We start from the raw sequence: 25,183 nt of genomic DNA, 5'->3' as shown, positions 1-25,183 counted from the left end.
ACACACAGCACATACCCACACATGTGCACACACACAGCACATGCCCACACAGACACAGACACAGCACATGCCCACACATACACACACACAGCACATGCCCACACATGTGCACACACATAGCACATGCCCACACATACGCACACACAGCACATGCCCACACATGTGCACACACATAGCACATGCCCACACAGACACAGACACAGCACATGCCCACACATACACACACACAGCACATGGCCACACATGTGCACACACATAGCACATGCCCACACATACACACACACAGCACATGCCCACACATGTGCACACACATAGCACATGCCCACACATACGCACACACAGCACATGCCCACACATGTGCACACACATAGCACATGCCCACACAGACACAGACACAGCACATGCCCACACATACACACACACAGCACATGGCCACACATGTGCACACACATAGCACATGCCCACACAGACAGAGACACAGCACATGCCCACACATGTGCACACACATAGCACGTGCCCACACAGACACAGACACAGCACATGCCCACACATACACACACACAGCACATGGCCACACATGTGCACACACATAGCACATGCCCACACAGACACAGACACAGCACATGCCCACACATGTGCACACACATAGCACGTGCCCACACAGACACAGACACAGCACATGCCCACACATACACACACACAGCACATGCCCACACATATGCACACACACAGCACATGCCCACACATACACACACACAGCACATGCCCACACATGTGCACACACATAGCACATGCCCACACATGTGCACACACATAGCACATGCCCACACATACGCACACACAGCACATGCCCACACATGTGCACACACATAGCACATGCCCACACATACACACACACAGCACATGCCCACACATACACACACACAGCACATGGCCACACATGTGCACACACATAGCACATGCCCACGCATACACACACACAGCACATGCCCACACATAAACACATCAAACACACTTGCAATCACCATCACAAAGGAGAGAGTGCCAGGCCTAAGAGGCGTGACTGGCGGGGTCACAGTCATCGTCACCACCACCAGGACAGTCCCTCTGCTGTGCAGTGCTGCTCCCCAGGCTCACCAGATGGCAGGAAGAAGGCCCAGGGCTCCTAACTAGCTAGGTTCCGTTCTGAGTCCTGACCCAGAGAGGCGGGGGTTCTAGGTGCCTCCCTCCTGCCTTTTGAAGGCTCAAAATTTCTCTCACAGCCACGCGCCTGCCCAGCCTCTGTGGTCTTCAGCTCTGCCCTGGCCAGGATGGAGGGGCCCAGAGAACTCCCACAGGTACGCACCTGGCCCGCCTGCTCAGGGCGCCAGACCAGCAATGGGCTGTGGCCATAGGAGGCTCACAGCAGAGAACAAAGCCCATGGCCAGCAGCTGCAGAGGAGGCTTTCAGAGACTTCAGTGGGATCCGCTGGTACCCGGGAGCACAGACACTGTGGTGGACGGGGGTGGGACCAGCTTGTCCCTCTGGACAGCAAAGCTCCCTCACTCCAAGTGGGAGTGACAGAGGATTCTAGACAGGCACAGGGAGGGAGAGGGTGGGCTGACACCTTGACATGCAAGACTAATGGGGTGCAGTTGTGAGAGTGGAGTTGGGGTACACAGTGGAGACCCCGCTGCAGACGGCCACTGCGCTCAGATACCGTGTGGAAGAACTGGGGCGGAGGGGGTAGGGCCCCGGTGAGTCAGAACTGTGTCGGAAAGGAAACCAACTCTCCCACATTCACAAACGTCGGGACAAGAGGTTCTGGCTACCACAGCTAGGGAGGGGCGAGAAGACAGGCCCGTTAATAGGATCTAGCTCACCTGAGTTGTGAGAGTGTGGCTCTAATTCACCAGTGGTGGCTGGGAAATCCCAAGACGGAGCAGTTACCAAAGCAACGTCTCCACCGAGAGCAACTGATAGCCTGGAAGAAATCAACACATTCTGCTTTTCATAACCAAGTACCTGTGCAGCCTCTTGGGAGGAGAAAGGCCCAGTTCTCCTCTTCAGTAGGATGACATGTCCCTGGACACCAGCAGTGCTCTGGTCACCTGGAGGAAGGGCAGGAATGCAGCCTGCGCTCCTGGGCTACTGGACGGGATGCTTTCTCACTCCTGGTCAGCTGTGGGCAGCAGCCTGGGACATCAGACTTCTCAGTCGATTGAGTCGCTGGAGATTTTCTATCCATGGTGAGACAAAAGGAATCTGCTTTGAGAACCACAACCAGTGGCCAAAAAAAAAAAAAAAAATGCTGGCATTGCCTAAGTCTATGCTGGACGCCAGCCTGCTGAGGCCAGCAACATGGCCCAAGCCCACAGTGGGGCTCAGCTCGCATCTGTCTTGCTTCTGTCTGCCACCAGCACTGGCCAAGGTGTCCTTACCACTCTCCTGCCCTGCTGGAGTTTCTACCCGAACCTGGAGTGGCCCAATCTGCCTGCCGTTGTTCGCCTCCACACACCTGACCCAGCCCTGCTGTCACATCTGGACTGAGGTGGCAGCTTTGTCACCAGCCTCCACAAACTGACCCTTCAGTGGGAAAGTCCAGGGCTGTGGTCACAGCCAGAGTAAGTGGTTTTAAGTGTAAACCTGATGCTCTGATGTCCCTCCTCAAAACTTTGTTCACCCAACATGTAATTGAATACCTAGTGTGCTCATCACCTGGGGATAGGTCAGTGAGAAGGACACACAAAAACCCTCCACCATAAGGAACAGACACTGGGGTCAGAGAGGCCAGGGAGGAGGATAATAAATGACCAAGAGTGAGAACCGTGTTGGCATAGTGACGGACGCATGTTAAAGCCTGGAGAGTGCTCTGGAGAAGGAGGGCCAGGTGGGTGGCATGCTGGACATGCAGGGGTGGAATGGGCAGGGCTGTCAGAGGGCTGTCTACAGGGACACAGCCCGGGCAAAGGCCGTGTTACGGTTTCCCTCATGTGTGAGACAATGCAAGAAGGTTCAGAGGAGAAATGACTGGGTAATGAGAGCCTTAAATCAGTGAATTAATCCTTACCCTGACAGGGATTAACTGGGTGGTAACTCTAGGCAGATAGGGTGTGGCTGTGAAGCCAGATTTACAGATAGGTAGTTAGTGCAGTTAGGTAAATCAGGTCTAATATCCAGTAAGAAAAAGAAAATGGAGGCCGTTATAGAGAATGGCAGGAGTCCAGGAAACCAGAGTAGCATTTGGGGAAATTGAAATGTTAACGTCCCCAAGGCCCGGAGCCCATCCTAAGGAACTGTTAATGAAGCAGCTCCCAGCAAACAGGCCCTTCCTGCCCAGATTACTCCTCCAGCCCTTCTCCCTCCCACCTTTGGGCCTTCCCACCTGCATTCTATCACTCAGGATAACGGGAAACAAAGGTCAGGAGGGTGGGCAAGCTGAAGGAAGATCTTAGCTATAAAACAGGGAAGACTCCCCCTTCCACGGATTCCGCCTTCCGGGCCCCCTTCTTCCTCCGGGGAGAAGTCTCTTCTGCTGTCCTTTAATAAAGCTTCCACTGTCCACTCTACCCTTGCCTCTGCTGCTTCTCTGGTGTTATACTTCAGCATTCGGGGAAGCAAGGACTCGTCACCGGTAAACAGCGGTAACAGCTGGCGGAGGTGGGCCACTGGGAGCTGTCTTACGGGTATATATCTTGTCCGTGGCGAGGAGAGTTTCTCTCTCTGTCTCCCCTACCCAGTGCTCTGTTCTGAGCCACTTTCCCCCGCCATACTCTTCTGCCATGATCTGCCACATCTTCTGCCCAGAGCAGAGGCCGTCTGCGGACTGAGACAACAGGTGGGTCGTCGTTCACAGAGACTCAGGAGCTCGCTGAGTTTCCAACAAGCTAAGTGTGGCTGTCTGTCCTCATTCAGGCAGAGAGATCAAGGAAACATCCCTTCCTGGAGAGGGGGACTGGGAACATCGACTTCCAGGGGGTCAGCAGAGGAACCATGTCAGACTTCGTCGGTGGCTTTCTTGCTGCCTAGTTTTCAAAGTTTCCCAGAGAAACTTATTTTGAACCGTTACATTTAATAAGATTATGGGCCAAGGCTTTGGAAAAAAAATACTAGACTATAAAAATCGAGGTTATTTTTGCCCCATGCTTGGTGTGAACTGTCCTGAGTCTGGAAAGCCAAGCTGCCCTGCCATGCTCAGAAGATGTGTTCCCCAGCCCTGCGGGAGGGCAGAGGGATCTGCTCTCACGTGAGGGGCCGACTGCATGGTTCCAGGGACTCCCCAGTGTGACCCTGCACCAACACGGCTTCTAGGGCATGCTACACCCACAGCCAGAGAGAAAACTATTATGTGAACTGCTGCTCCTTCTGAAATGCTTTAAAATTCAAGGCACCACTGGGCCAAGTATGTCATCTGGATGGAATTTGACCACTGATAGGGCCTTTTCCTTACATTTAGCAGTTTCTGAGGCAAATGATCTCCTTCTTTTCCTTCTTAAGGGAGGTTCAAGCAGGTAACAAAGATATGTGGAACCATATCCTAATATAAGTAGAAATGGTGACATGTTCCCTTCCTTTCTCCAGGATGGGGTGAGCTTGTGGTTTTGTGGTTTCTGTTGCAGGGTAATTGATCAAGGACACTGCATTGGTGACAGCTTTTTCACCCTCAGGCAGAAAACTCAGATATATCAGGCAAAGAAAGCAGGTCTGAAAAATTCGTGGAAGTTGTTCATCAGGAAGTATTGTTGGAGTCTTTGATACTTGCTTTTGCATTGCTTGCTTTAGATTTTCCTGCTTGAGGGTACTGAGAAAGTATGTTTATTCCCAAACCGTGAGAAAGACTCTGACAGAGCCATCTATCCTAAACCCCCCTCGAAAGAGAAGAGGACTGCTCAGGCCTTTTGGGTCCAGCCTGGGCTGGTGTGAGGGTCTGCTGGAAGGGTGCAGGAGCACATCTGTGTCTTGGCCATACCGTTTGTTCTTGGATCCATTCTACGACTCTGTTCTCAAACCTTCCTAGGGCTGTGGCCTCCCCACCAGGGACCATCATGGGAGGGGCTCACAGGAGAACAGGAAGCGCCATATGGTGACTTGGAAGGTTCACGGCAGGGTGGGTGAGAAATCTCTACTTTAGGTCTCTGGTGCATGAATCTCAGGCCCCTTGGCAGGGGCCTCAGAAGACAGCTGTTCCTGCTGCTGCTTCCAAGGGTCCACGTGGGCTCATCACATTCTCCGGTGGACTTTCCTTGGAACACGTGGGTCTGAGGTCCCAGATGAAGTTGTCAATGCAGCATCTCCTCCCAGTGTGATGGAACAGCAGAGTCTGAAGATGAAAGCAGGAGGCCCATCTTCAACTCTCAGATGGCTGCAAGGCTCAGGTGCCTGCAAAGAGAACAGCTGGAAGGTGTTAGTTTCGGAGAGAGTGACTGTCATTAAGCCATCTATCAACAGACTGACTCATCACCACCCATCCACCTTCCTATCGTCTCTCTCTATTCACCATCAATCAATGAATAAATCAACCATCTATCAATCGTCTAGCTATACGATGGTAGTATTTTCTTGAAAAAAAAAAAGAAAAAAGCTCGGGCTGGGGATGTGGCTCAAGTGGTAGCGCGCTCCCCTGGCATGCGTGCAGCCCAGGTTCGATCCTCAGCACCACATACAAACAAAGATGTTGTGTCCACCAAAAACTAAAAAAAATATTAAAATTCTCTCTCTCTCTAAAAAAAAAAAAAAACTCACACTGAGGCTATTCTGCAAAGAAAAAGTCAGATGGTACTACTTTTGAGACACAACCTCCATAGAGGAGCCAAAAGTATAGATGACATAGAGAGGTTTTGCAGCTGGGTGCCACGTCTTCATAAAGCAGTGCTGGAGCCAATCAGCCCAGAAGCTTGCAGAACACTCAGTGTTCCTGGCAGGGAGAGCAGGGGTGGGCGACTGGGGTAGAGCCCTAGTGTAAGTGAAGGAACAATCTCGTTTCATCCCCTGATTTTCCACCCCTCTCCTTGGCCTCCAGCTGCAGGGGGGGCAGGGGTGCTGTCTCCTAGGCCTTTACTCAAGTCTTTGTGAGGTTAATGAAGCTGCCAGATGGCTCAGAAATGATCCTATTCCTTACTCCTGGCTGGTTCAAAGGGACATAATCTGAAGGGTTTGGGTGGTTGTGGTGGGTGAAAACTTCCACAGTGGCCAAGGTGGATGGCACTCGGGCCTGACACAGGTACTCCTGGTCTTGAGGTGTGGAGTCCTAGGACAGGGTTTGCACCTTCCAGGTTTTTGACTCTGTTGGTTGAACTGGGAGTGTGTGTGCGTGTGCGTGTGTGTAAATGTTCTACCGGGCAGTGCCAGCTGGATGGAAAGAGACAGGCTGGGGAGGGGGCGAGGGGCCTTGCTGGGGTGAGCCCGCACAGCCCAGAGTGCTCGGCACCCCGGGGCGTGCTCTGGGGACAGTCCCAGGTGCTGAGGAGGCGAGGCTGTCTCCAGGAGAGTGGGAGCTGGCAGGGTCTTGCCTTTCCCTAGAGCCTTCTTCCTGGACCTGGAGGCCGTTCTGCTCTGCACTGTGCACAGTCTTTGTCTTCTCCCTTAAACCCCCTCTCATTGTTCTAACCCTTCAGGACAACCTCATTCTGCCAACACCTCCCCCATCCTCTGCTGTGCTGGCCCTGAGGCAGGGGCTGGGGTCTTGGGAGCAATGTAGGATGGAGAAGGCTCCTCCCAGGGTCAGAGGGCAGCAGTGCAGGGAGTGACTGGCTGCCCTGTTGGGAGCACAACCCCCCTAAGACAGGGGACCCCAATAAGTCGACTAGTGACAGTGAACTGCTTATAATGCTGAGAAAACTGCTGAAATGGGCAGCAGAGTGTCGATTTGAGATCAGCGAGAGGGAAGTGAGTGTCGATACGTGGTCAGCAGAACGAGTCCTTGAAGTGCCTCCTGCCCACTGGGGCTGGCTGCTGGTGATGTGACAATGAGCTTAGTGGCCAGTGGGGACGCAGTATGGAAGGGCCACCTTCTGACGCTGAGCACTCGGCCTTTCCATAAAGACCTGTGTCAGGGAGAAACAGCAGGTTCATATCCACAGATTGCCCTCTGTTGGTCCCTGCTACTCTTCCCAATGAAATCATACGCAGGTCATTGTTAACAGCTCCAAATCAAGTCAGGAGAAGTATCGACCCGAGGAAAGCACTTTTCTCAATCGCTACCAACTTTGGAAATTGAAATTGACATTAAGGCTGCTAATTCCTTGGAAATTATAAATGGAAATCAATAAAAGAAGGTTTATTGGGGACTAAACAAAGAAATGGGCTCGGAACGAAAAACTAGAGGTGCAAGTAAACAGTGGGGGAGCAGGTGCAGGAGCAGGCGAGGGAGTCCATGGGGAGCTCCAGGTCCGCTCTGCGGCCTGCGCCTGCGGGGTTCCAGCGGAGATCACCGCACAGCAACACGGATGGCAGGCGCTGGACGGTCACCGTCAGCTCTACCTGAACCCTCTCCATGGCTTCACTGACTCAAGTGGGGGACTGCAGTGGATAAAAGTAGACCATCTACTGGGGTCTGGGGGCCGGCACTTCTCCCCAGCTCCTCCACCAGGCAGATGGCCCCTTTCCCCCCAAGGCCCTTCCTATCTCCTCTAGACGACTCTCCAGGTCCCCTGCTCCCTCCCAGAGGCTTGGCCCATGACGCCACCATAGTGAGGTGACTGATGTGTGTCTCTTTGCCACAGCTGTTACCCTGCTCTGGAATCAATTGTGAAATTCTGCCTTGAGGGAAAGGCAAGATAGGCATAATTTAGACAATATTTCTTGAGCACTAGAGATAGGGGGATCATAAACAAATGAAAAGCTTCCTTCCTTCTGCCCCAGGGCTTCGTGAATGCTTGGCAAGCCTCCTACCACTGAGCTGCATCCCCAGATTAAGATTATTAAATATTAGTCAGTCTGTACCAGTGTCAGGCATGTAAAGTCACTATGAAAACAGCCGGGTCCTGGCTCCCGCAGGGGAGAAAGCCTCTGGGGCGCTGGGCATGCACCTCAGAACCTCCCTAGACCACTGGCCAGGAGATCACTGTGCTGGTCAGCTCTCTGTTACTAGAATGACACCCAGGACAATCAACTTCTAAAGAGAAAAGGTTTATTTTGGTTCACATTTTGGAGGTTGTGGTCCACCATCTGTCCACCTGGGCCTGGGGCAAGGCAGCGTGTCCTGAGAACACAGCGCAGCAGGACCACTTACCCCAGGCTGAGTAAGCACACAGAGCAGGAGGAAGGCCCCTGGTCTCACAGTCCCCTTACACAGCATGCCCCATGGCCTGAAGCCCTCCTGCTGGACCCTGCCTCTAAAAGACCGCCTGGGGACCAGGCCTTTAAGACTAGGGCCTTCAGGGGCATTTAAAATCCCAACGATAGCAATCGCCAAGGGAACTGTTTAAAAATGCAAAGGCGCAGGCTCCTCCCAAATTTCCTCCATCGAAATCTCCAGGGATGTCAATGGATTTGGCGTTTCAGAAAAAAACTTCTCGTGGGATTCTGATGCTTAGTGAGGTTGATTTGTCAGATGTCGGTGTTGGAAAATAAGGGATCACCTGGGACACCTTTCAAAACTATCTAACCCTAACCTGTTCAGAATGATTTGGGTATAGTTCCTCCGGGAGACCTGGGGTTCCAAGTTTTACACTAGAAAACCAAGGCAGGGCCAGTCAGAGTGGGTGGAAAACGTCCACTCACAAACCCGTCCCTCACTCTGCCACAAACTGCACATGGATTCCTGGTCCTAGGACTGCCCTATACAATAGCAAACAGCGTGATTCAGGAGACCTGACTTTTGTCATTCTCCCACACCACTTCCCCATAGCTGCAATAAAAAGTCACCACAAGTTTAATGGCTTTAAGCCACAGGAATTCACTTCCTTACAGCTCTGATGGCCAAGAGTCCCAGTCAGCCCCACTGGTCTGGGGTCATGGTGTCCGCAGGGCGGGTCCTCTGGGAGCTCCAGGGTGCAATCTCTCCTCGCCTTTCCGGCTTCTGCAGGTGTTCCGAGGCCTGTGTCCCCATCACTCCAAGCTCTGCCTCCATGATCACGTCACCTCCCTCTCATGAGGACATTGGTTATGCTTAGGCCCACCCAGATTATGTAGGACAATCTTCCTGTCTCAGAGCCCTTAATCACATCTGCAAAACATTCACAGTCACAGGCACAGACATGGGCCTTCAGGGGCATTAGGGATCAGGACTCAGAGGTCTTTGGGGAACTCATTGGTCATCTACCGTGCACCTTAGTCTGGATGAAAGGGTCAAATGCAGGCGACTGACAGGTTCAGTCACCTCCTGAGGGCAACTAAAACCAGCTGGGTGGCCATGGGAGTTTGGTTGGAGAGAGTCAGTCAACTCCCAGGTCTGAGAACACAAAGCGAAGTGCAGAAGGGTTGTAGGGAAAGGGCAGAGGAGAGCCAGGGAGGGGTGCTGTCACCTGCCCTTGCAGAGATGCTTCGAGGAACGGTAAGAAGCCACCACTGAGCTGTTCACTTTTGCATCTCTTTGAGGGACACAAAAGAAGGATGGAGACCCGGAGACGTGTATTAGTTATTATCAGCATCTCTGTACCTGTGCACAAAGGTCATGTCCACAGGGAGGTTTCATGGTCCCAAAAGGAAACTCTCAAAATCCTCACTTTGTTTATTTTGCTCTTTAACCTAAAATCACGCTGTGGGGAAACTTCATCCCCCCTGGAAGCCGACTTTCACTAATGCCAACTGAGGGCGTTTCTCAGCTTCACAGCTGCAGATATTAAAATACAGACTAGCAGATTACAGATCACCAGGAGCCTTTGACAGGGTCCTGAAGGAGGGCTGAGGGAGGCGGGGTTTAAAAGGACATCAAGATCCTGAATAGAGTTATTGAACTTAAATAACTGTATTTTAAAAAAGAGACATTCTTTCATTAAAGCCAGAGTGAATAATAATGTTTTTGTCTTTGACACCAAATAAAGTCATTTAAGATGAAAAACCCCTTTGAGCTGCTGATGCTCAGAACGGCTTGGAAATGCGTTTCTGTGACCCCTCCTCTGAGTGTGGGAATGTGTTCCCTCTCTTGTGAGATTTCCAGAGGGAAAATGAGCTGTGTGAATAGTGTGTAAGCCAAGAGGAGGCCCTGGGAAGGGCACAGCCCTGCAGAGGGGCAGGATCTCAGGCACCTTTTGCCCAGTGGCCACCTGTGGAACCGGCCCCCGAAGAGCCAGTCTCCTGTCCTTGCTGGCACAATCCCGATCTGCTCTTGAATGCAGCAGTCCTGGGGTTGGGCTCACAGTAGGACATGCTCATGGAACGGCCCAGGGAACAGCTGGCCTTGGAGGCCAGGAGTGTGAAAGCTGCTGCCGGCCCGAGGTTAACCTGAAGGAAACGCAGGGTCTGGCTCTGTCTTTTCTTGCTTTTGTCTGTGAAGTAGGATCTGGCGCTCCTAACCCTCCCGGAGTCCGACACTGTAAAGCCTGGCGGTAAAGAGCACAGAGACGGCCAGCACCTCGACACCCTGCTGTGCTGTGCCTCAGCTTCCCCGTCGCGGGTCAGGCACCATCGTCCCTCAGAAACTCTTGGCAGAGAGCATCGTCTGGTCATTCTTCCAGCAGGGCAGAGAACGGCCTCGTCTGTCTCTGGGCCCCAGCGCCCACCACCAGCCTGGCACTTGGCTAGGGGTGCGGCAGCGTTCTCAGCTGAGCGCTCTGAACAGAGGTGATGACTTCAGCCTTCTCAGGCCTTGCCTTTCCTATGAAGTGACCACTGTGAACTTGTCCCCGTGGCTGCGCTGACAGCTTCTCTGTGCGTGACGTGAAGACCTGAGAATTGGTATTTCAACACACTAAGTCCTGCCACCCTGTGGGAAGAGCAAGGCAGTGAGGAGACCTCCGAGTGGGAGTGATAAGGGCCCCTTCCTGCTGGGAGCAATTAGCCAAGTAGGTATGACAATTTCCTTGCCAGCGTACCCCATGTTGCAGTGACATTGAATGTAGGTGACCTTGCTCAAGGACCAAGGCGGATTAGGGTGTTCCCGGTTTAAGATAATCGGGTTTAGGGCGTTCCCAGTTTAGGTTCCAGGTTTAAGGTTTAAGATTATTCCTGCTGGGAATAGGGCATATCCTGCTGCCTGAGTTCCCCTTGAGTTCTCACGGGATTCAGACAGTATATCTGGGAGATAGAAGCCCAGTGGAGGTGGATTTGGGCAGAGAACGTGGATTTCCCCAGAACGTGATTGTAGATGGCTGGTGTGAGTTCGGGAATAAAGAGTTGCTGTTTGAATCTACAAGCTGTGTGGTGGCTCGTGATTTTGTGCCCAGCCAGACTTCGGCATTTGGCGGCCCGTACGGGAACGTCTGAAGCTTAGAGGTAAGTGAAATTTCTCACCCTTGAGGAAGAGAGAAAGAATGGGTGAACATTTCAAAAAACAATGTGTTATTGTTTTGATTTATTTTGTTTTTATTTCAAGTTGCCTGTTCCTAGAACTTTCTCAGGCAAACTGGGGAAAATGGTTGACTCAAGGTTTGAAGTTGTTCGCCTCCGAGGAAGAGAAATTGTTAGAGAAAGGAGGCACCCCAGTAAGACCAAGAACAGTTAAGGCATATGTTGATAAAATACAAAAATGTAGCAAATGGCTTTTTAAAGACGAGTTATTAAGTATATCAATGGGACCATCATGGTATCCTATAGAAGGATTTTTCTTCAAGAAAAAGATGGCTAGTTCTGTTTACTACACTTGTCTAAGATCTTGGTTTTTACAGACATCTGATTAATTTACAAAGGTAAAGTGTTAAATCAACCACTAAATATAAAATCAAGTACTCTTTACTTATTAAGTCCCATAAGGTAATATATTTAAACATGTGTGTTTTCATAAATTGGTAAATGGAAAAAGGTTTAATATTGCTTTGGTCTGTGTCTTTGCTAAAACAAGGTTACTAAGTGTTAAGATTCTATCATGTGTAATTTATATACAAAGAGTATAAGAAGTTTCAGTTGGGTTTCAGTTATTGTATTATAGTATCATAAAAAACATGAAAGTCTTTCATCTTATTAAAGTGGAGTAATTTGTCTAAATCAGAAATTTTATAAGGGTTGTTTCAAAGTGTGAATTTATAAAAAGGGTTAACAGCTACAAAAGAGATATTAAAAGATTGAAGATGTGAAAATATATTTTAATATGGTAGGTTAAAAAAAAGAAAGAAATGTTTCTAGATGAGATAATCTCTGTGTGGTAAAGTAAAAAGTTGTAAAATGCCATTTAAAAAGATTTTGAGGAAACTAGACTTAATTTAAAAGCTTGAGAAAGGAAGAAATTAAAAAAAGGTATTTGTACGTGGCAGATTGATACAAAGCTTCTCAATGGAGTTAAAAAAAAAGCCTTTGGTTGAAGGGCAGCCATGTAAACTAACATTGAAGCAATTTAAACAAAATCTAAGCCTCGTTTAAAAGAGTGAAGTTGTAGGTGGTGAAAAAGTACATTTAAAAGTACAGTATAGATGATAATTAAAAGGCTTTAAAAGGTTAAATTGAAGGTGGTCGAGATACCTTCATGGCAGAAAAAAGAAAAAAGAAATATAAAAAGATTCAAGATGTGGAAATATATTTTAATATGGAAGATTATAAGAAAAAGAAATGTTTTTAGATGAGATAATCTTTGTGTGATAAAGTAAAAAGTTGTAAAATGTCTAAGTAAGTTGCAAAAGGCTTTAAAAGGTTAAATTGAAGATGGTTAAGATGCCTTCATGATGGAGGAAAGATTGCTGTATTTCTCTCTCTCTTCACCCAAACCAGAGGGAGTTGACATCAGTGGTGTGACACCAGGTCTCTGGTCCTGGAACCACGCGTGGTGTGTCAGCCTTGCTCCCAGCTCCCCTTCCTAGTCTGTGTGAGACAGAGGAACCGCTTCTGAAGGGCTGGCAGGAGGTGAGCGAAGGAGCTAGCACCTTGTGCTGTCATGGACCCACCTCCAGAGCCTGCCCAGCCAGTGACGACAGCCAGCCCACGTCAGCCAAGGCCTCCATGAGTGCTCACGCCCTTTGACTTGTGAACCATTGACGTGCAAAGCAAACCCCAGAAGAAAGCTGGCAGGTGGCAGGTGACCTTCCTCTGGCCAGTTGGACACCATGTTTGCCCAGAGGATGGCAAGCTGCTGCCTCCTCTCGGGGCAGGAGGGCCTGGGAGCGTCACTGGGCTGTGGAGTGGAGGCAGGGGCAGGGAGGTGGACACAACCCACAGGAGCAGGTCTTGTTCATGCTGCAGGTTAACTGCCCCTCCAAGCCTTTGGAGGACATCAGCACAAGGACTTGCAGCACAGGACGGCCCCCTGGGTGCTGTTCCCTGCCAGTTTCTTTCTTTTTTAAAAAATATTTATTTATTTTTAGTTGTAGCTGGACACAATACCTTTCTTTATTCATTTTTATGTGGTGCTGAGGATGGAACCCAGGGCCTCACATGTGATAGGCAAGCCCTCTACCGCTGAGCCACAACCCCAGCCCCTCCTGGTAGTTTCTATTGTAGCTTTTTGATTGTTCTTCGGCCACTGCCCTCTGAGGGGGTCACCTAGCTCATGGGTGCTGAGATGAGGGCCTGAGGAGGCAGGAGGGCATCTCAGGGTAGAGGCCCACAGCCCTGTCCTCTGCTGGGGTTCCCTGTCACATAGATATGGGGAACAGAACTCTGTGTGTGGCTGAGGGAAGACAGCTCCAAATCCAGCCTCCCAGCCTGAGCACATTTCACACGGCTGGCCCCACTGGCCTGGGGGATGCCAAGCATCCATGCCTGTCAGTCAGTCAGGGTCCCTGAGTGAAGGCTGAGGCTGATCCACCTCCGCCCTCCTCCTCTGCTCTGCTTCTACTGCCCACTCCAGGGGGCTAAGGGTCCTCCCCTCCTCCCTGTGGGGGATGGGCAGGGGCTGAGATCTCCTAATCCTGACAGTGGGGTGGGATGGGGTGGGGGTGGGGACTTGCAGAGCCCATGGTGGGAGGGAAAAGTCACCCAGTGTCTGCAGCTGGTAACTGGACACCCCCACAAGGGACTGGCCACCCACAGAGCAGAGAGCTACTTGAAGCTATCTGGGTCACCAGCTCCATCAAATGAGGCATTGCAGTCCAATGAATGGCAGGCTGGAGAGATGAGAAAACAGCCCAGAACGAGGGTGGGAACAGCCACTTGGCTGTGGCTCTGGGAGCTGGGAGTCCCTCTGCAGTGCCCCTGCCAGGCTGTCCACGCCACGTAACGCCCGGGACTGGGCGCCCTCCAATGAGGCTCTCTTGATTGTTTAGTTGGTATAAAATGCCCTACGTGATTCAAAATCCGTTTCTGTTAGCTTCTCCCATCCCTGCATCTTTCCTCCCAGGTCTCTTTCCTCTCCCTGCTCATGGACTCCGTGGACTTTACGAAGGCTCCACAGCCGAGCAGCAGCAGTGGCCCAGGTGGACTGGTAGAAGCGACCCTAGGCGAGGGCCTTCGCTGCAGTCTCTGCAGTTTTAATGGCAGCTGGAACACGATGCCTTCTAGTTAGAGAAGGTACGATGCAGAGATGGCCGCTGGTGGTTGCTGCAGGGTGGGGTGAGGAGCCAGCATTTGCTGGGTGGGAATAGAATTTCAGTTCTACCAGCTGAAAGGAGGTGGGGTCGCGCGGCTTTATGAAGGTATTTCATGCCACCGAGCTCTACACTTAAAATGGTTAAGTTGGTCATTTTATGCCATATGTATTTTACCACATTAAAAACTAGAATGAAAACCATGCCTACTTCAAAAACGTAATATGAATTAGAGAGAATCAGGGCTACTGTCCGAGGATCGAGCCCGTGGGTGGGCCTGGCATGCTGCAGGAGAGAGGCAGAGATGGTCCTGTCCTCAGTCCAGCGGACAATGACAGCTTTCAGGTGAAGAATGAACTGCTGGCACTAGGGCATGCCATCTTTGGGTTTGCCTTTCAAGTCTTTCAAGTTGGCCTTGGTTACTTTTTTACTTGATAATTTTTTTTTTTTTGTGTGTGTGTGTGTGTGTGTTCTAGAGATTGAACCCAGGGCCTGGCACATGCTAGGCAAGCTCCTGGAAATTCTTACTCTGCCCCGTGACCTCAGAGTTCAGTCCACATGACCTGGTAGATGGAGCCAATTCTGAGGCCACCTCTTATAGGTGGACCATCTAGAAACACACAAGAATGTTTGATAAAGTAATTGTTTTAGTTGGTTTTTGCATGACTGTGACCAATATATCTGACAAGAACAACATAGAAAAGAAAAACTTATTTAAGGCTCGCAGATTCAGAGGGTCAGTGCTTACTGGTCCACTCCATGGCTCAGGGCCCAGGTGAGGCAGAGCATCGGAGAAGAAGGACCTGGGGCAAGAAAAGAGCCCGGGACACGGCAGTAAGGAAGCGACGAGAGAGAGCTCCACTGACCAGGGACAAAATATATACCCCCACTCCCCCAGGGACTCACCTCCTCCAGCCCCAGCTGCCTACAGTGACCACAGTTAATCCCTATCAGTGGGTTAATCCACTGATTAGGTCATCAATCTCATAATCTGATCATTTCACCTCTAAAATTTATTGCATTGTCTCACCCAGGAGAGTTTTGGAGATACCTCATATCCAAACCATAATAGTAATAAAACATGTAGAAATTAAGATTGGGTTGGAAATTCAGTACCACACAAATAAAAAACAAAGCAAAATTAAGTAAAAGGAAACAAAACAAAAAACTACTCCAAACATAAACTCACCATAATGAAACTTAGGAATACCCAGAGCCAGCTAAAGGTCAGGATGGAGCTTCGCGCCCCGTGAAGTCCTCAACATGCTTCCACTGCAGGAAGGAAGGAATTGAGTCCATGGGTGTCCGCTCCCTACCCCAGGCCCCACACAGCACAGAGGTGGCATCTGGCATCAGGGAGGAGCCAGGGAGGGCTGCCTGAACTGTGAGCTGGGGGCTAAAAACCCCTGCCCATCTGATTGGGAACACAGCTCAGAATCATGCCCACGCTTTAGGCCTTATTCTGCAGAATTCTGGGCCACGTGCAGGTTGTCTGAATCTACATCATATATGAGGCGCAGAGACCTGAAACTGAGAAATTAAAATATGGACTGGTCCAGAACTGGGACTTCAAGAGATGCCCCACATCCCAGGGCAGGTGCAGCACTGTGCATGGAAGTGGCTCACCTGGCAGTTCATACATCACGCAAGGGAACCAATGACCATGCACAAGTGAGTGGTTGGGTTCAGCAGCTAAGATAAAGCACGCCCAGGAAGTGATCTATCTATGCAAATATGCCTGGGATCTCTAAAGAGCAAGGAGGTCATGAAAAAAAGTGCAAGTCTATTAAAAAGGAATGAATAGAAACTCTAGAGATAATAAACGGGGCTGTCCTGATGAACACTCAGTGGACAATGGCCAGGTGCTATGGCAGAGTTTAGCCCGCGACCTGCGCCGGCTTCATGAATGAAGTTTCGAGACGTGAGAAACCGCTAGGGAGTTTTGAATTAAAGAGACGAGACTCTAATTACCTTTAAACCAGCTCCAGGACGGCTCCTCCTAGCTCCAGCCTCCAGCCACCTATTGTGGTATCGAGGTTTACTGAAGAGGCCAGCGAGAGAGAGAGAGAGAGAGAGAGAGAGAGAGAGAGAGAGAGAGAGAGAGGGAGAAAGCCAGGGAGTGGACTTTTATTGGGGAACAAAAAATTCTGGGGAAAATCCCATCCAATGAAGATTAAGGGGGGCAGCATCCCAAGGTCAGGGGCAACGATTGGGTCTTTGGGGTAGTGGCCAGACACGCCTCTGCACAGACAAGCCCTCGGACCTGGAGAAGGGTGGGGAAAGCCCTGACAGCTGCGGCCAAGCGCCTCTCGCCCAGCCAGGGAGGTAACTCAAATCACTGCGAGTTTGGCCTCCCACGGCACAGCTTGCTGGTGAACTGGAAGGGAAGCCCGGAGACGGCAAGACACTGAGCAATGGGGACTCAGGAGGAAGCTTCATGAGTGCCTGAGGGATGCGTGGAGTGGGTCCAGGATCCAGCCCTCACAGTTTCCTCAGGAAGAGAGGAATGCAGAGAACAGGAAAGTGCAAGATTGGACAAGATAAAGACAGAGAATTTTTAGAATTTAAAAAAGACTTAAGTCTTCAAGTTAAAAAAGCACACGACGTTAAGAGCGACTCCTCAGGGCAGGGGTGCTTTTCTGTGGTGGAGCACAGGTCTGGCATTCAGGAGGCCCTGGGTTCAACCCTCAGCACTACACAAATAAAAAACAAAATAAAATTAAGTGAAATGAAGCAAAACAAAAACTACACCAAACTTAAACTCACCATAATGAAACTAAGAAGTATCAAAGAAAACAAATGGCAAGGGGAAAAACCCAGCATCCCCAAAGACAATTAGACTAAAAACAGATTTCTCATCAGTGATGTTAATGCCAGTAAATAACATTTTTTATAAATCAAAATAAAATAGAGTTCCATACTCTGCTAGCTTATCATTCAAAGATAAGGATGAAATAAAAAAACATTTCCAACCTAAGATGTTTGCCAGGCCAAGCCCTCTCTGAAAGAATGACTTAGGGGTATGTCCAGTAAGAGGGGAATTTAGCCCCTGAAGAACAGTGGGTAATGAAAGACGCAAAAGGGAACAAATATTAACACACAGTAGAAAAAATGGTTAGGCTTCGGCTTTAAAAATGACTAATTTGGGGAAATGTAAGAGCAAGGTGGAATTAAAATAATAGAAAAATGAATGAGGCATGGTGGGTGACACATGCTTGTAATCCCAGAGGTTTGGGAGGCTAAGGCAGGAGGATTGCTAGTTCAAAGCCAGTCTCAGCAATTTAGCAATGCCTGAAGCAACCTAGTGAGGCCCTGCCTCAAAAAAAAAAATTAAAAAGGGCTGGGGATGTGGCTCAGTGGTTAAGTGCTTCTAGGTTAAATCCACAGTAAGAAAAAATAAATAATAAATAAATAAATAAATAAATAAGAGCATGAATAATGGGAAAGAAAGAATTTGGAGTGAAGACATTCTAAGGGAGTGGTTTTGTTCCAGAGAATATGGAAAATTTAACTTACTTTAACTTTAAGTAGGAAGAAGTGAATCCCAGGAGCATTCCTGGGAGAGCCTTTATGAAGGGAAGTCAAGGCCTTTAGCTTAGCGAGTAAGGTCTAAAGGAGCTGAATTAGGAAGTCCAAGCAAACCAGACCACCCAGGAGAAAAGCCAACCTTGTTCCCTATTATCAAAGTTATTTCCAGTCTTTTCCTGCTTGTATGCCTTTTGTTCGTCAGAAATATTCAAATGGTTCTGCCCACCTGGATGCAATGTCACTGCTTTCTCTTGGAGCTTGAATGTGTCTGTTTAGTTAAGGGCAGTGCCAGAACTAGTGTTCACACCCTGCACTTTAGTGGGACCTGAGGAGCTGGAACGTGGGTAACTTTGGCAGATGCGTTTGAACCTGGGAGTCCAGCAGCAAAGAACCAGAGGTTGACACCTGCCAACCATGCCTACAAAGTGTTGTGACTGTTGAATGGGGGCAGCTGCTGGACACTGCTCATTGGTGGAGCCAGTGTTAGGTCATAATTCACATACAGGGGTTACTTAAATCTCTGCCTTGTCCTCTCATTTGCCTTTTCTAACATTACTGCTTGAAAGGAAACCCAGAGGTCAGAGTCCCTGCATTGGGGAAGCCTGAAGGGCTGTTCCTAATGCCTTGTCATCCAGAGCAATGGAGTTAACATTTAGATCTTTAAAAGTTCAGAATGCATGTTAGTATCCTGGTGGAAGAAGTCTGTGTGCGCTGGACAGAGGTCCTGGCCAAAGGAGTAATGCAAGAAAAAGAAATGAAAAGTTACAAGCACTGGAAGAAAGAAATAAAACTCTCATTTCAGATAATTTTATTGTGCAAGTAAAAAAATCAAAAGAATTTATTATTTCAAAAACTTATTGGACGAAGCCGGAGGCCATAATACTCAGTGAAATAAGCCAGGTGCCACAAAGACAAATAACACAGGATTTTACACATGGAATCTACAAAAGTCCAACTCACAGAAGCAGAAGATGGGTTAGTGGTTATGAGGGAATAGGGGGCCTGGAGGATGGGAAGTTATTCTTTAAGGGTCACAATCAGTTATACAAAAAAAAAATCCTTTTAAAACAACAACAAACCCAAACATAATTGATTAAATAATAAAAAGAATCAATCAAGAAGTTATTAAAATTAAGAAGAAATTTAGATGCTATTTACAATAGCAATGAGAATGAAATATTCAGCAATAAATCTAACAAAATATGCCCAGTTGTCCGTTTTTCCTCCAGGCTGCTATGCTTGGTAAAAACCACCCTGAACATAGTGGCATAACGACCAGCTATTTTTATCATGCTCACAGAATCTGTGTGTCAGAGTTTGCAGAGCCCAGTGGGGCAGCTCTGCTTCTGGGTTGGGTGGCGCCCAAAGACCTCTGCTTCCAAGATGGCACCTTCATCCCATGTCTGGCCTCCAGGCTGAGCTGACTTGCAATTTAGCTCACTGGGAGTGTGTCCGTGCACCAACATGTGGCTTGGCCTGGGAGGCACTGGGCTTGAGAAGTAACAAACAGATGACATGTGATCCCAAGTTGGGAAGTGCTGGTCTGTGTGGTGCGAGAACCCTCTCATTGCCGACACTGCATCATACGGCTCAAAGGAAAACCAAGCTGTCCTGCAGAAGAGAACCCCTGATTAGACACTCACATGTACTTGGTGGTGAGGGATGTTTAACTGGAATTTAGGTTTGTGCCTATAATCTCTTTCTTGTTTTTATTTTTTCCCTACTTTTCCAGATGAGCAGATGCTGCCGAGTTGTGAACCTAGAGAGCCTATTATTTTATTGATTTTTCTCAATTATAATTCAAGATAAACTTGGGTACTTATTACCTGCCTTGGTGGGAAGCTGCAGGAGAGGAAACTGCTGCCCTGTCTGTACCGAGGAGTAACCGGAACCCTGCAGGCAAGTGCAGCAGGTCTGCTCACTGCTTTCTCTTGGAGCTTGAGGAGAACACACAGAAACAGGCTAGGAGACACTGATGGAGCAAGCCTTTCTGTTCCCTCCCTGGAAATAGAGAATTTAGTCAATTGCTCCTCTGACATAAAGTCCAGTTCTTGCAAAATTGGTGCTTTCTCTGGGGAGGTCATTCTCTCACCTTTCCTTTATGGTTAATGATAGATGCATATTTGATTGAAGAAAAAGTTCTCAAAATGAGCTTTAACTCCATATCTTTTAGAAAAAAAATGAAACAACTGGCATAGATTAAATAAAATTTCCTCTAGTTGACCTCTGAATATGGTGAAAGGGCAACATTTTAAAATTGTCTATTAGGCAGCCCACTTAGAATCTAAGCCTAACTATAGTTTCTTATAGCTGTGTGACTTGGGCAACTTTCCTCACCTGTCTGCAACTCAGTTTTCTTATCCACAAAAAGAGGAAAATTTATATCCAGGACTTTCACGAATAGATTAATCCATGGGAAGAATCCCAGGGTGTGCTGCACAGAACTAGCTCAATGAGCGTTAGATGTTAGTATAATCGCTTATTGAAACAAATTTATAAATAGTTTTTTTTACGAATCAAGAAAAAAATTGCTGATCAGAATATGAATAGCCAATAGCACGTGAGAAGATATCCAACATTGGTCGTCATCAGGGAAATGCAAACCCAAACCACAAGACACTACTGCTCTGGCTACCATAATGGCAAGAGGCACAACCAGAAAAGAGCAAGTGTCGGTGAGGATGTGGAGAAGCTGGACCCCTCAGATCCTGCACAGGGCAGCTGCCGTGGATGATGGCTTGGCAGTCCCTCAAACCCCGAACACAGAATCCTCATACAACCCAGCAGTTCCACCCCAGGCACACACTGAAAAGAATGGTCACCTAATGATGGGGATGCACTGTGAGCTCTTAGGTGGTTTTATCATTGTGTGAACTCTGTAGAGGGTATCTATATAAACCCAGGTGGCTACAGCCCACGAGGTGACATGATCTTAGGACCACTGTCATGTTTGCAGTTCATTGTTGACCAAAATGTTGGTGTTCAGGGCTTGACTGTGTTTGTAGACTTTTTGTAGCAGCAGCATTGTTCACCATAGCCAAGAGGTGGAAACAACCCGAACGGCCATCAGCAGACGAACCAACAAAATGTGGCACATCCCCACCATGGAATAATGTCCAGCTGTAGAGGGAGCAGTGCTGGCCCATGTCACCTCATGCACAAACCACAAAAACATTGTGCGGAAAGAGAGAACGCAGACAGGAAGGTGGTGCATCCCAGGACTCCACTGCCTCGAAATGTCCAGGGTCAGCAAATCCACAGAGACAGAGGCTGATCAGTGGTCGTCACAGGCAGGAGGAGAGATGAAGGGGTAGTGGGCGCGACTACTTACTGAGTATGAGGTCTGCATCTGAGGTGATGGCGAAGTTCTGAAGCTAGGTAGCCATGATTGCTGTGCAACATGTGAATGTTCTGAGTTGTATGGTTTTGAATGTAGTTACCTACTATGGTAAGTACATTTTACTGCACTAAAAAGCGCTGATTAGAAGAGCATTTTCTCCACTTAGCTATGGGGACACATGGGACAGACTTTCCCTGAAGGGGGCTCCAGGCAGACTGAGCCTCCATCCTGGGCTCTGCCAGCTGACTTGAGGTACAGAGGTGCTGCACATGCTCAGAGGTTTATTTTCTTGCACAGAGGGGTTTCTTGGGAAGAACGTGGTCCTGTGCAGCGTGAGCACTTTGGCTGGTGGAGCCTACAAAGTGGTCTGGTTCCAATCCTTGATGCTGCTCACTCTTGGTCAGGGTGGAATGCTGCTTGTGAAAAACGTGGGTTATCCCTTTTCAGAGGAAGAGAGGTGGCCCCAACATGACAGAGGAGACCCAGAGGCAGCATGTGGCTGGGTCCTGCAGGGACCGGGAAGGCGAGGGCTGAGGACAGGACCTGGGTTGAAGGGACAAGCAGTCTCCTAGAGCACAGGGCTGTGTGGAGGAGGCAGGAAGCAGCTTCCCCTGCAGGAAACATGGGCAGGCAGCCAAGGACAGAAGTGGGGAAGAGCCCCGGGACTGTGATCCTGAAGAGGGGCGCTGTTTCGGCTCCTCGGCTGTTTCTCTATCGTAAAACCACAGCCCCTACCACCTGGCAGCCCTCTTTAGTGCCACAGGACTCAGTTCAGATGCTGCAGCTTCTGGGCAGCCTCTTGGAGACAGCGCAACTAGAGTCAGCCCCAAACCAGCAAAGGCCTTCCTGGTCCCCACTCACAACCTCTGGACTCTGTGAGGGCTTGAAAGCGCGTCCACCCAAGCTCTGTTTCACTTTCAGTTACGTTCATGAGATTCTTGACATTTTCTCATGGAGAGGGCTTGTGTTAGGAGACTGTTCTGAGCTTGGTTAAGGTAGGCCATGGTAAGAAGCTTGGTGTTCTGTGGGTTTAGTGCGTGGAATATGTTTTCACATTCAACGTTTTCCACTGACAACGGGGCTATCTGAGTGGAGCAGCAGCTATACCATGAATCATTTACATCTTTCTGGCAGCTCGACTTCCTTCTGTACCTCAGACGGGGTGCCCGGATCTGCCCCTTGCACCTTGCATCCTGGTTACCCAGCACCACATATGGCACCCTGGCATCCAGGGCTTGCTGAGTGGGGAATGGTGGGTAGACTTCAGCTCCGTGATCCCTGGTTCTTTTTCCTAGGACCACACTACTCTTTGCAACCTCCAAAAGAATCACCTGATATTTCTGGACAGAGTGGCTGAGCAGTGGCCAAACTCTGTGCCATTGGAAACCCCTCATCTTGGCCAGCATGTGGGGTGCTGGATGTTACCTCCTTTTTGGTTCCCTTCTAAACGGGGTGCAGGACGGGGCGACAGACTGCAGTTCTCAGTGAGTGTACTTGGAGGTCTCATGTGCTTCCACGGGCTTTGTTTTCTGCTTTCCTTGGCCTTAGCCCAAGCCTCTCGGCAATTATTTTTGGCTCATTCAGTGAATGGCTGTGAATCAAGTTCTTCTGTTCTGAGTGCTTAATGTAGGCTTGTCTGCAGGTCGTGGTTAGAGTGTTACTGGACAGTCTTGTTAGTAAGGCTCTTCGTCCCTAACTCAGTCTCCTGCTTTGGTGTGCTCTACCCAGCCTACTCTCCCAGCAGGATGGAAGATTCGAAGTGGGTTCCCCCTGGAGGGAAACTTCCTCAGATCTCATATCCCAGATCTGAAAAATCCTGTCCTAGAATTCCCGCAATATTCAATCTGTCTAGATTAGCACAGGGTCTTTCTGAGTCCCTGAGGCTCTGTGTTCAGCAAGGGGGGTGACGGGACCAGACTATCTCTCAGGGTGAGGGGACCCACAGCAAAGCTGCTCACCACAGCCAGCTCCCCCTGCTGGGGACAGCCAGGCTGGGTGCTGGCTGGGGCTGGGGTGGGACTGGGCTACTCGTGGTTCTAGGTCCCTCTGTTGCAGCAATAGGACGCTAACTTTTCACTTGAGTCAACACAACCAGCTGAAGGTTCTGGAGCAGTCTGAAATGGGTCCTGTGGGCCAGTCCCAGGCGATGGCTGGACGATCTTCCTCCTGGAGACCCAGGGGAGCACTGTTTCCTTGTAAAGGCCAAGAAGTACAGGGACCTCTCTGAGCTGGAAAAAGTCAGGAAACAGAGTCTTCCCTTTTCCTGAAGTGATGTTGTTTAATAACATTAAACACAGTTATTACAAATTGCGGACGGAATGCTTGTGTCCCTACAAAATTCTTTTGTGGTAGCGTTTTGGGGGCTGTGGGGGTGGTTGGATTTTGAGGGTGGCGCCCTCATGGGTGGCTCAGTAGCCTTATGAGCATCCCAGGGAGCTCTCTAACCTTCTCTCTTCCACGTGCAGACATAACTAAAGGTGACAGTCTGCCACCTGGGAGGGGCCTTCCTGGGACCCGACCACCAGCACCCTGATCTCTGACTTCCAGCCTCCAGAACTGTGAGAAATAAGTGCTGTTCTCGAGCCCCCCGGGTGTGGTATTCTGTTACGGCAGCCTGAGCTCCCTGATGTCAGTGAACAGAGGAGATGGGGAGGGCTGGGAATGGCTCCTATACCGCAGTCACATCCAGTGCTGGACAATGTCATGAGTGATACCGAAGCCTGGGGCTGCTTCTCTCCACGGGGAAATCACCTGCAAAAGACATGCCTGGCCTAGTGGTTCTCATTTGGGAACTTGTAAGAGAAGGGCTCACCCCTGACTCACAAGTGGTTCTGGTGCACACAGACTTTGTGTCCCAGGGTGTGGTCAGGCAGGCTGTGGGCTCCTGCAGAAGTCTCCAGGGCCAGGGCCAGAGTGGAGAGACTCAGGTGGGATCCTGCTCTTGGCTCCTCCCCATACCCATGGCTGCAAGATTCTGTAACTCACAGCGCATTCCTTTAAGTTGAGCACCCCCTCTCCTTTTAAAATAGGGGAGGCCAAGAAACACTTGTGATTCACTTGTGTTGCAGTCTCTCTGGGCTCCCTCCAGCATCCCTCAGACCATCAGCTATTTTTATTACACAACCAAAGAGAGAGAGAGAGAGAGAGAGAGACTAATGTTTCCTGCAAATGATGCTTTTTATTGCTTAAAATAATATGGTTTTCCCAAGGGGATTATTTTTTGTGTTATGGGGTGAGATGAAAAGCCACCAGCATTTACCTGGGTCACAGGAAAATCCCACAAGTGATTTGCCCACTATGGGGGCTGAGTTCCTGGAAGGAGGGTCTCCTTTCCTGGTGCTCGTGGGGTGGCAGGCTGCAGCAGGCTGCTACTGGGCTTGTACCAGTCTTGTGCTGGGGGAGGACCCCATGACCTTGAACAGTAACGAACCTGGAAAAAAGCTACAGAGTTCTTGTCATTCTCACGTCCATGATGTGACTTTGGAAATGGCCCACCTTCACTGGACCATAGCCACCCTCTCATAGGCAGAGTGCTGAGAAGTAAGCATCTTAAGAGTATGTGAAAGCACTCTTGCCGTTGCAGGCTGCTGGAAGGTGCACATGTTCCTGACTTCCGCAGGTGCCAGGGAAATGCCAGATTAGCTTTGACGTCCACACACGCAGAGGGCTGCGTTTAATGTTGGTATGTTCACTGTGGTATGTCAAGTTGGGAAACACGAGACCATGATATACAAGCTGGAGTTCTCAGTATCAGACCACGCTCTCTGGGGGTGTTTTAGTAGATGT

The 25,183-nt window shown here is 49.4% G+C and overlaps 1 long non-coding RNA gene across 11 annotated transcripts in view; it reads right to left on the bottom strand.

The window, feature by feature from the left end:
• The window catches only part of LOC124095485 (uncharacterized), a 43,910-nt gene that overhangs the window by 3,561 nt on the left and 15,166 nt on the right, over positions 1-25,183 (bottom strand). For 2 of the 11 annotated variants that reach the window (XR_006852475.2, XR_006852478.2), the window contains exons 2-4: positions 3,366-5,359; positions 1,864-2,220; positions 1,346-1,570 (exon numbers count right to left, since the gene is read on the bottom strand). This is a non-coding gene — a long non-coding RNA (uncharacterized LOC124095485). The remainder of the gene's footprint in view (positions 1-1,345; positions 1,571-1,863; positions 2,221-3,365; positions 5,360-25,183) is intronic. The other 9 variants (XR_006852477.2, XR_009227118.1, XR_006852476.2 and 6 more) reach the window with 7 other exon arrangements.

This window comes from Marmota monax, unplaced genomic scaffold (genome assembly GCF_021218885.2).
Source record: "Marmota monax isolate L192 unplaced genomic scaffold, Marmota_monax_Labrador192_F-V1.1 WCK01_AAM20220418_F8-fsc00060, whole genome shotgun sequence".
NCBI lineage: Eukaryota > Metazoa > Chordata > Mammalia > Rodentia > Sciuridae > Marmota > Marmota monax.
The sequence above is the reverse complement of the archived record's forward strand: the minus strand, read 5'-3'. Positions and strand labels throughout refer to the sequence as shown.